Source organism: Elephantulus edwardii, unplaced genomic scaffold (assembly GCF_000299155.1).
Source record: "Elephantulus edwardii isolate Elephantulus edwardi_28Jun2011 unplaced genomic scaffold, EleEdw1.0 scaffold00046, whole genome shotgun sequence".
Lineage (NCBI taxonomy): Eukaryota > Metazoa > Chordata > Mammalia > Macroscelidea > Macroscelididae > Elephantulus > Elephantulus edwardii.
This window is the reverse complement of record NW_006399796.1, coordinates 8,917,591-8,930,067: the sequence shown is the minus strand read 5'-3', so window position 1 is coordinate 8,930,067 and position 12,477 is coordinate 8,917,591. Positions and strand designations below refer to the sequence as shown.

Here is a 12,477-nt window from a genome sequence, read left to right as displayed (position 1 = left end):
TGATCTGTTTGGGTTGGTTGGTTTGGGGTTTTATGGTGGGTGGGTGTTTGTTTTTTTCCTTTTCTGAAGATCTTCTGAGTGGACATAAAACTACAATACATTCATCATTAGTGCAATTCCATCTACCTAATAAAAAGCTATCCAAAGATCCTGAACTTTGACTAGAAGCTGTAGCTGGATGAGGTTATCCCCTTTGGCAAAAAGCTAAGTGTGGAGAGAAAATGAAATCGCTTATTGGTAACCAGGACGCTGGACTGTTGCACACACTACTTTTTTGCCTCCTGGGTAGACAGAATATATTTTCTAGAGCGCTTTGTATTTATGTGTGGCCAAAGGGCTGAATTCTTGCCAATGAAATGTAAGTGGAAATGACTCACGTCCCTTCTCAGCCTCAGTGGTTTCTCTCCATGTCTGCAGGTAGAACTATAAAATAGAAGGCTCCTGGGGTCATTGAATGACTTCATGGAAGGCCCCATGACAGAAATATCTGTATTGAACTGTGATATAAATAAATGTTAATGGCATTAAATCATTGAAAAGTCATGATTTTATCTACGACTGCAGTCAGTTTTATCTTAATAAATACAAGCCCTTATCTCACTTAATATCCATTTTAAGCAAAGTTAAACAACTTGTTCTAGATGACTCACTTAGTAAAAAGGGTACTTCAATTTAATCAATCCCAGGTCGATCTGATTTCAATGCCAGATCTTTCACCTCCCGTGTCTCCCTCTGCTGGATATTCTAGCTCTGTCTATATTTTTCAGAGTGGAACACAATAATTGATGGGACAATTTAAGTGTAATGTGAACAAAGATATCTCTCTTTCCCGGAATTGACATCTAGTGTGCAGCCCTGAAGCTCTTCAGTAATTTTAGCAGCCAAGCCTCACTGTAAGACTTTAATCAGCCAACACTTCCAGGCTTTCTCATTGAGGAAGGTGACACATGTAACTGAGGCTTCCTTTCAATTATTTAACTGGAACTTGAGTATGTTTTTAAAATCTAATATTAGAGTTTTATAATCAGTCCTGTTTATGTTTTTTTTTTATAATTTCATGCAATGTTCTAGCCTATCTAGATTTTTCTTGGATCACCGGGACAACTAACTATGTACCTTTCACAATGTGAGGAGCAATATCTTTAGATTCTTGCTAAGTGCTCTATGTGCTTATTTCATCTATTACTTTCCTCATTGACACTCTAGAGATGAGGAAAGTCTTTTGGATGACAACAAACTGTGGCTGACTCTGAGAAGAATGGGAATCCCAGAACACTTGATTGTGCTTATGCCAAATCTATACTTGTACCAAGAAGCAATCGCCAGACAGAGCAAGGAAACACTGCTTGTTCAAAATCAGGAAAGATGTACACCAGGGATGCATCCTATCTCCATACATTTCCAATCTATATGTGGAACAGATTATCCAGGAGGCTGGGCTACACGAAGAGGAATGTGGTATCAACAGCCTGTGTTATGCAGATGACACAACCTTGCTTGCTGAAATCAAAGAAGACCTGAGACATTTGTTGCAGAAGGTCAGGGACTGCAGCCTGCAATATGGATTGAAACTCAATATCAAGGAGACAAAGATTCTCCAGCACTGGGCCAATTGACAGCATCATGATAAACAGTGAAGAGACTGAGATTGTTAACAGCTTCAGCCTGCTTGGCTCCACAATTAACATTCTGTAGCAACAGCCAAGAAATCAAAAGATGAGTTACATTGGGAAAATCTGCTATCGATGACCTCTCCAGAGCGCAAAAGTATAACAATGTCAGTCTAGAGACTAAGGTGTGCCTGATTCAGGCCATGGTCTTTCTCAACTGCTCGCTGTTTATCTGAGTGTTGGACAATGAATAAAGATGACAGAAAAATCAATGCCTCCAAGATGTAGTAAAACATAATAAACAATCACATAAGCTTACAAGAATATAAAACTGTGGAGGTAGCAATATTTTTAACCTACTAGTTGTTGGAAGAAGACTCAACAGCAGCCTGTATATATTACCCAGATGATACAACCTTGCATGCTGATAGCAATTAAGGCGTGAGGGACTTACTGAAGAAAATCAAAGAACACAGCCTTCAATGTGGCTTACAATTTAATATCCAGAAAACAAAAATCCTCACCCCTAGACCAATTAACAATATCATGAGAGACGGAAAAAAGATTGAAGTTGTCAATGATTTCATTTTACTTGGATCAGCACCTATGGTAACAGCAGTCAGGACCCCTCCAAAATTCTACAAAGCAAGGATGTCATTTTAGAGAGTATAGTATGCATGATTCAAGCCATGTGTTTTCAGTTGCTTCTTATGCTTCTGAAAGTTGGATAATGAATAAGGATGACAGAATTAGAATCAATACCTTTGAATTGTGTATTTGCAAAGAAATAGAGCAGACGTCAGAGTTGTTGTACATAGGGTCACTATGAGTCACAAGTGACTCTATGACATGACAGCTCATCGAATATACCACAGAGTGCCAAAAGAACAAACAGATCTGTCTTGAAGAAAGTGCAAACAGAGTGCTCTTTCGAAGCAAGGATGGGGAAACTTGGACTCACTTACTGTGGGCACATCTTCAGTTCTTAAAGAAAGACTTGATGCTGGGAATGGTAAAGGGTCAGGGAAAGAGAGGAAGCCCCTGAGTTCACAAGAGGGATTGACACAGTGGCTACCATAATGAGGACGAGCAGGGCAGAGATCAAGAGGAGCGGCCGGATGAGGTAAAGCTCAGATCCGATATTCACAGGGCAAGTCACAGCTGACTTGATGGCACCTAACAATCACAACAATAGCAGCTGTGCAATGCTGCTGTCACAGATACACCACAGTGGATGATTTTAATAAAAATAAATTTATTCTCTTACCGTTTCGGACACTAGAAGTTTATATTCAGGGTGCCAGCTCTTGGAGAAGGACCTCTCTCTCTCTGTCTCCCAGTTCTGGGGGAAGATCCTTGTTTCCTTCAGCATCTGAAGACCTCCATTCAGCAGAGATCTCCATGTGTCTTGGACTTCCTCTGTGTCAAGGAGTTTCCCATTATAGGTACCTGAGTCTAAAAGGATACACTCCACTCTCAGCAATTATTTTCTTGGTGGTACTGAGGTCGTCCATCTCTGCTAGCTTCTCTCCTTTTATGTCATTTTAGACAAAAGTTGGTGCAGGACACATCCCTTACATCAGATCAGGTTTGGGACAGGATGTGTTATGTTCCTTTTTAAATCGTCTTTAACTGTTTGGTTTATCAGGTCATGGGAGAATCCTTACAAAACTTTCACATCACTATATACCTGTATTTTGGAAGATACAATTCAACCCAGAACACCTATTATGACCTCTTCTTGGCAGAGAGCAAGTGCTAAAAAATACTTGTGGAAATGAATCAATTCATGAATATGGGCATTAGTAGTTAAGACAAAGCTTCACATAAGACAAAGAATTCGGTCTTCTAACAAGTACTTATTGGGTAGCTAATGTGAAGCTGGAAAGGCAGAGGGTCAGCTAAGGAGAGGAAGACCCTCAAGTAGGAGGATTGACACAGTGACTGCCACAGTTGTCTCTAGTGTGTGAGGATGACAGGATAGGACTAGGTTCAGATCTGTTGTTCATAGAGTCATGAAGGGGCATAATTGGCTCAATGGCACCTAACAACAACATATGTGAAATTTCTTTTGTGGGCCATAGACTTCTTCTAAGAGGAATGGCATAAAAAGGAAAGATAAATAGTAACATTTTTAAAAATCAGAACACTAAAAATGGAGAGTTCTTGATCTCTGACCTCCAGCTTTCCTGAGTGTTAGGGATCAGCAGCATCACAAAGTAAATAATATAAACTACAGTTCTAGAAGCTTGATATTTAAACAATCCTGTCTTCTTTATGCTTTTCCTTCCAAACTCTCACACTTCTTTCTTTTTTTCTGCCTCGCAATTTACTTCTTTCAGAGTCTCTTTCTCTCTTTTGTCTGTTTCTCTCTCCTTTCTTTCTTCTTATCTCCCTTCCTTTTCCTTCCTTTACTGTTTATAGTTTCACTTTGTGTCTCTACTCTCTCTTCTAACACACCTTTCTTTATATTCTTTTCACTAGAAAATGGGAATTTAGAAGCCGCAAAGTAAGCACATCTTTGTCCTTCCTTTGGGGACTTAGATCACAGCTGGCAGGGAACAATTAGTTTGTGATTTTAGGAGGAGCCATTCATAAGCTACATCATACTTCCTCCTTGCAAATCTACCGGCTGAATTATTCACATGCTGTCATATCAGGCAAAATTGTTTATACATCACATAATGCTAGTCTATGTTGTGTCTGTTAGAGCTCTGGCGCGGAGTCTGCTCTGGATTGGACAGTTGGACTCAGGCACATGGTCAACACAAAACACGAGAGAGCCATATTTGGACATGAGTATGCCTTAAACACTAATGAGGTTTGGCACAATTGTGGTCTCGAAATCCAGCCCACAGATCAAGTCACACATGGTGAAAAATCAAAACAGAATTAAGCTGGCCACTTTCCCCCTCCATAGATATCTACTAGACAACTGTTACCATTATCTTACTTTGTACTTTTTCTCATACACAACTGAAGAAGTCACAGTTATAAATACAAAGCATGGACTCAAATGTAGCATGTGATTGTATGGGACTAACTTTCCTAAAGAACTTTGAGATTTTTGAATAAATATCAATGTGCCTAGGATAGTTTGCATATGGTCCTGTTCAGTAAATGAGGAATTAACAGGGTCAGACCTATGATCCTTGGAAACTGGAAGAAAAAAAAAAGTACTGAATTTCAATATAAATAGTACATAGTTTGCTGATTTCCCATTACCCTTAGCCTGGCATTTCATGGACCCTGACATTTTAAAGACTTTCAGATTTATGCTCCATGATTTCTCCTTACGAATACAGAATCTCCATCAAACTGGCCAGTCTCTTGTTCCTCTAATTCTAGGTTCTTCCAAATCTTAGCTGTGGCATTTTCTCATTTTCAAGTTGTATTCATCCTTCCATTCCCAGATCCTATGTTACTTTCAAATAGAAACATTCGTTTTTCTAACTTGATGTCTCTTTCAAGTTGCTAGCTATTTCCTTAGGCAAGTTTGTGGCACTGCACTGTGGTTAAAGTATTGGGTTATTAGCTAAAAAAGTATGCTGTTCAAATGCACCTGCTATGGGGAGAAAGCTGAAATTGATTTTCATAAAGGTTTACAGCATTGGAAGCCCTCTGATGAAGTTTTGTTCTGTTCTTTAGGATCGCTATGTTGCTATTCTGTAGGAGTTCATTAGACATGAGTGAGTTAGCTCCCCTCTCCCTTTATTTTCTAGTGACAACCAGTAAACATTAAGTTCACTAGAGGGAGTGCTAGACAAATTAAGTGAAAATGCCCAGAATTGCTTGTGGCTTTGATTCCAGAGATAGAAGTTTGTGGATTTTTTTTTTTTTGCTTGTTTATTTGTTTTATTTAATGTCCCCAAACTCTGCAGCATATACTTTCTCCATCTTTGTATTATGAGACAGGAGGAGAGACTTACCATTATTGTTGTTTGCCATCGAGTTGGAACTGATCCATAGCTGACCCTCCAGGAAGTTTTCAGAGGCAGTAAACAGCAAGGGAGGAGATTGCCCATCCTTCTCAACAGAGCAGTTGGTGGATTTTATCTACATGCTTCTGAGATTGCAATGCAGCTTCTTACCACTAGGCCACTGAGCTCCATCAGTTGCACTAAAGAGAAGAAATTTTGAAGCAGCTCAGGGAGGAAGCTGATTTTCTCCATGCCCCATGTTCAGGCTAAAGGCTTGCCTAGTGGCCAACTTTAAGGAATGAGATGATGAAAGCTTTTAATGATGTATACTGCATTGAAACAGATGAGGGTGAGAACTGTTTAAAAGGGATGTATGATTAGGTATTATTGTCATGACAGGAGTCCAGAATGAAGGCTGCACAGTGGAGTGCACTTGAGGGAAGGGATTGTATAACAATGAAAGAATTTTTTTTCTTTTACTTTTCAAAGAGAAAAGCAAACTGTAGGGGTAGGGGTGGCCAGGGAGAAAAGTGCAACAATGAATGAATGGGAATCTTAAGTCTCTGTAAGCTTTTATTAAAAATAATAATAATTAGAAAAGGGGAAAAAAAAGAAAGCCTCTAGTCAGGAAGAGACAAGTACAGATCTTAGATGAAAACAATAGCAAGCATGAGAACATTCCAGGCAACCTAGAAAACTGAAAGTTTGGATGCCCAAACAATGGCTGCAAACCAAACAAACATCCAAGGTCTTGAACAAGAACCCTGGGTAAATAGGAAGATACCTTTTCTCATCCCCAGATACAGTGAATAATGCTGATGAGAATTTAGATATTCTTGATCTCTAATTTTTCATATAAGTAAAACATTTGATGATTAACATCTAACTATCTATACTAATCCAAACTTAACCCTTTTCTTTATCCAGTGTGAAGATAAAGTTTGAGGCATAGGCATGGTGGAGGAGAGGAATGGGATTAACTCAGAACTGTATCTAGTCACAGGACATGATCTAAAGTTTAGATTGTTCGTAAATATTGAGACCTAGGCTTCCCGTAAGCAAATTAGGACTCAAAATGGACTTAGGGTTAGTTCTATATATAAACAGCTCTGGTGGCAAGAAGCTGCGCTGCAATCCTGAAGGTACACAATTTGAATCCACCATCTGCTCGGTGGGAGAAGAATGGGCAATCTCCTCCTGTGCCTCTGAAAACCAACCGAAGGGTCAGCTGTGGATTGGTTCTGGCTCTATGGTACACAACAACAATAACAATAACATGTCTGAGGGAAGGCTGTTTCTTAAACAGGCCTGTGGTTCCCAAAATTAACAAGTGCAAATTTTTAATCTGTGTTTGTTTGTTGGCTTAGTAAGGTATTTCAATTATTAACTCCACTTGCTTGTACCAATTTTGACGCACTCCCACTTTTGTATATGTCTTCAATGTCTAAGTTGTAGAATACAATGGAAATACTTGAGTAAAAATATTAACAATACTTATTTAGGCAGAGGAGTTGGCATTTTCTGTGTTTTCCAAAATATGTATTCCTCTTTGCTTGCTTGTTTGTTTGTTTACATTACACTTTGCTCTTAAAAGACATTAAAAGTGATTTAATAGCAAGGTCTGGGAGCCAAATAAGATACGAAGTGGGCTCTTTATCTCCTGCTTATGTAGGACAATTTTCTCCTGCTGGTGCCATTTTGGCTCTGAGAGTGTGGACAAGTCATTTCACTTTTATTTCCTTGTATGTTAAACTGGAGTTAAAAAAAAATGACTGCTAATGCCCCTCACTACTCTCCAATTCTAATCTCATGTCTCAAAACAACTTTCAATGTCCCTACCTCAGAAATATCCACAGATGTTTGAAGTCAAGGAAAGGGGTTCCTGAAGAGGTGAGCTCTGCTAGGGGAAGATTTGCATAAAGCTGATTTAGCAAGTGAAAAATGGACTGTGACAGATTAATGCTGGGAGGCTTGATCTGCTCAATGTCTGGCCCACACAGCCTGGTCTGATCAAGTCTTCAAAGTCATATGGTCCCTATTTGGTTTTACAATAAATAACTCAGACTTATGAGTTAGACACCAATTAATGAAATCATCTAACCCAGAGGAGAGCACTCCTCCAAGGCAGTTATTTTGGAAGCAGAGATTATCCACTAGGCCTGCCAACCCTGAGCCTTTTATTCCTGCTGGTGATAGAAATGGTAAGATTCTTCACAATTCCTGATGAATTTTGCTCTAAAACATACCAGTGGTTGTCATGGAAGTCATGGAGTGCTTGACTCCCTCAGACTTCACCTGTGATAGGGACCAATTCTAATTCTACCGAGGGTATGGACTCAGTGCTGGGAGGTACCAAGTGCTGTATGTGAAGAACTAAAACTTCTGCAAAAACCAAGTTTACCTCACCTTTTGTTTGTATGCATCCTGGAAGGACGTAGGAATGACTCCAGGTAGAAAGATTTTGGAAAGTGTTGGAGGCATCATCTTGAAGCATTGTGCTTCTAGTTGGGAAAGAAAACTATTGATGTGTTAATATATATTGAGAACCAAACTCACTGTGGGTGCTCAATGATCATCAAGCAATCAATCATTTCTACAGATACAGAGGAGCTTCCTGTTCCAAACGTGTAGTCATAGAAGGGAGGTTGGCCCAAGACTTGTCTCCCTCTTCCAAATGATGTGTCTCCAAACTCCAGGGAAAGTTCTGAGTGTCTGTGTGTGTGTCTCTGTGAGTGTGTTTCAATCTCACAGCAACTAAAGGCACAACTCTTAGCAGCCTTGGAAACTGTAATTTGCATATTAAGACAACAAAGCAGTGAGGCCTTGACATACATCAGTCAAACTTTCACAAATGATGAAAAAGTAAACTTAAATTATCTCTAGGCAAGTGATTGGAAGGGACTATGCTTGTTTTCTCAGATTCTTTAAGTGTAAATTGATGTTGTTTTGAGAAGAAAATCTATTGTATGAAACTTTTTCATATTTAAGGCATTTGATGGAAGATAGCCGTAAACTGCATTTTTATGAGTCAATTTTGCATCAGTCATCATGCTTCAAATATGACATTCTGCATTTTTTAATTTAGGAACTCATTATATTGTAAATTTTATCTCTGTTGGGAAAGAGAACGCTGAAGATACACTGTGATGGTTGACAAGCTACCAACAAATTTCAAACATAGCTATTACAAAAATGATTACCATTGATGTATGAACATTTGAGATTACCTATTTCTCGGTTTATAATACAGTGTTTCCCCAAATGTGAATTTCACCTCTAAGGGAGTTCTACTTTAACCTTGTTCTTTAAAAGGATGTATGTTTTAATGTTTCTTTGAGCACATAGGATTTTTAAGACTGTTCTAGTTGTAACTTTATAGACCTTTTGATGGACTATTTGACTTTAAGTTTTACAGAAGAAAACTGAAGTTATGCAGTCATATGTATTCTTTATTTAAAATCTATGTATCAAATCTCTATGTACTTCTTAGTGTGGTGGGGTAATTATTTGATATATTAGCCATATGTGGGGTTTTTTTTCCCCTTTAAATTATTTTAGCCTTATGACCCCATGAGCATCTCCCATTAGGACCATTAGATATATGGCCTCCATTGGGGTTGATTCTAGAGGTGATGGGTGAACAGAAGGTCAAATCATGACTTTTTAAATTTAAAAGTCACTCTTGCTGGAATAAGACAAAGAAGGTGATAGTAATCATAGAGAACCAATCTTCCTGGAGTTGATCCCTTAACACCACCTAAACTACTGCTCCTTAAAGCAAGTAAGGAGAAGAGATAGCTGAGAGGTTTGTGGGCCTCCCTGTGATTAGGGTTGAATACTGTGCCTAGCTAGGCTGGGAAGAGGGCAGTGAGATGTAGAGGGTTGGGTTTGTTTTCCATCTTGGTGGCCAGTCCCCCCAAAACTCCTTTTGTCATTGTGTCACCAAACAGTTTTCAAGTGGGGGTACAGCTAAATGAGAATGAGAGAGGGGAGGGGAAGAAGGTGTTCTGGAGGCCTGGAGGCCAGGGCAAGCAGCCACTTCAGGAAAAGATACGTCGTGGAGCTTCCAGACAGGGGTCTGATGAGGCATCATTCATCATGATCAATGCCAGCTTGAAGGGGTGGAGACTGGCTGAGAATCAAAATAGATGGCACATCTCAGCAGATGCCGGCATTACTAGATACAAAGAGACCCAACTATATCCTTCCTTTCTAATATTTCCTCCCTCAAACTTACCTCAGACAACATGTTGTTATAAAAGACACCGTGTTGTTATGAAAGACCTCTATAAATCCAAAAGCCCACATCCAATGCTCTGTTGCCTAGGCAAGTACCCCAAACCCTGTCTAGATACCTTGGTACTCAAAAAGGAACCACAAGCTCCATATAGCTACCTTGTTGCTAAGGGGGACCCCTTAAACCCCTAAGTCCTAACAGGAATAAAAAGGGGGAGAAATGATCCTAAAGTGACTGAGTCTAACTTTGAAATTGCTGATACAATGGAGAAAGAAATGAAATTTAAGATAAACTAAAAAAATAAAACTCATTCCCACAGAGTTTGAATAGATTCATAGCTGACACTACATTGGTTTTCCAAGGCTGCAAATTGCACAGAAGGAGATTGTCCATCTTTCTCCTGGATTGTTACTGGTGGATTCAGGCCACCAGGAAGGCACAGCTTTTAGATTATCACCACAACTCCTACAGACTACACTGCCCAATAACTCTAATTCTTTGCATGAATGCAAGTTCATGGCCCAGAAAATATCATACTTTATCCACTAATGTGAGCTCTGGTGAGAGCTGTGGTGGCCCAGTCCATAGGCCATTGTTCTGTTAACCCAAAGACTGAGCCTCTCTGGCTCAAATTCACCAGGAGCTCTGTAGGAGAAAGACAGGCAATCTCCTCCTGTGTGATTTACAGTCTTGGGAACTCAATGGAAGGTCTTCTATGAAGTTGGTTCTGACTCAACAACAAAGAGATTGATCAGAGTAATATGAAAGCATACTCTCCTTATTTTCCATTATGACCCAGTTATTCCACTACTAGGAATATACCCCAAGGAAATTGGAAGTGAGACACAAATAGAGATTTCTACCCCAATGTTCATAGCAGGATTATGCACCGTCACACGAGCTGATACAAATAGCCCAAATGTCCAATCAAATGGATTGAGAAATAGGGGTACATTCACACAATGAAATACTATAGTGCACAGGAGCAATGATTTTGAAAAATACTACAAAACTTCCAAGAGACTGTTTCATAAGGACAAATACTGCAGAAGACCATTACTGTAAAAATGGAATAATAACTAGCAAAACATGTATGGGAATCCAAGGGGGTGGGGGTGGGAGAAGAGGGGTGAGGATGGCTAGAAAGAAAACCAAAGGGTTTCACAATTTGTTGGGTGGAGGAAAGAAATGGAAAAGATCTGTAGGGGACATGTAAAGACTGAGTGATAATGGGCATAGTTCAATGGTGATTTATAAAACACAATGTATGGGAATGATTGTATGAAACATAATGTCAGTTATGGAAAGTGTGGGAGAGAAATCTGCATCATAAAATGAGAGGAAAAAACCCCTAATTTAAAACAAACAAAAATATTATTGTTAGGTGTCATTGAGTTGATTCTAAAGGGAATGAAACAATGCCTGACCTACACCATCCTTATAATTATTCATATATTCAAATCTATTGTTGCAGCTACTGTGTTAGTCCACCTCATTAAGGGTCTTCCTATTTTTCTCTGACCTACTTTACCAAGTCCTTCTCCAAGTATTTGTCCCTCCTCATAGTGTATACTAAGTATGTGAGATGAAATCTTTCCATCCTAACTTCTAATGAACATTTTAACTACACTTTTTCCAAGATAAATAAGTCTTTCTCATAGTCTAAGACATACTTGTCAACAATATCATAATTCATACTTAATTTTTAAAATTTATTTTATTTTATTATTTTGTGTGTGTATCATCAAATCGGATCTGACTGGTACAGGAGGAGATTGCCCTTCCTTCTCTAGCTGAGCATCTGGTGGATTCAAACGACATACCTCTGGGATTGCAATGCAGCTTCTTGCCACTAGGCCACCAGAGATCCCTCACCCTTAATTTTTGATAGCCTCAAAAATATACCAACGAAGAAGTTTATCTTTTGCTTTTCAAGGAGAGGAGTGAACTGGGGGGAGATGGGTAGAGAAAACAGTGCAACAATGAATGAATGAAAATCCAAAATATCTGTTCATTAAAATTAATAAAATAATTTAAAAAAATCAACCTGATGAAGAACTCCTTGCTGGTCCTGGTTAATAAGTGGTTGCTAATAGCATTGATTATTTTTCATAATTCACATTATCAAGTCTTCTGTGGTCTTCCTTATTCATTGTCCACTTGTTATATGAGCATAAGGTTACTGAAAATATCAGTTTGGTGTCCTCAAAGTCACATCTTCGCTTTTAGAATTTTAAAGAGATATTTTTAAAATTATTCAAATACATTGTGTTTTATATAATTGTTTATTTTTGATCAATGCCTTTTATTGGTTTCATCAAGTTCCCATTACACCTTACCTACGCCCCACCTTCCATCTATTAATCTCTGTTGCCTAAATGATCTTTACCCTCTTTCCCTTCTTCTGTTTCTCTTCTCTGCACTCCCTACCCCTTTTGAACAGCTATAAAGATCTGCTAATTGCAACAGCCATATTGTCCTTTCATCAGTTCTCAAGTTGATCCTCCCTTGTCCTGATCCTTTACAGGTTTATTGTCTGTACATTTGATTTCTCCTCCTTCCATCTTCTTTACACACACACACACACACACACACACACACACACACACACACAGAGTTCTCTTACTATTTTCACAGTAGTGGTCTTATGCAGTATTCTTTGTGGTAAAGTTTTTCATTCAACATAGTGCCTTCTAGACTTGATTATGTT

The 12,477-nt window shown here is 38.9% G+C and overlaps 1 protein-coding gene across 1 annotated transcript in view; it reads right to left on the bottom strand.

Moving 5' to 3' along the window:
- The window catches only part of LOC102876582 (craniofacial development protein 1-like), a 152,828-nt gene that overhangs the window by 138,812 nt on the left and 1,539 nt on the right, over positions 1-12,477 (bottom strand). The gene's annotated exons all lie outside the window — the stretch shown is intronic.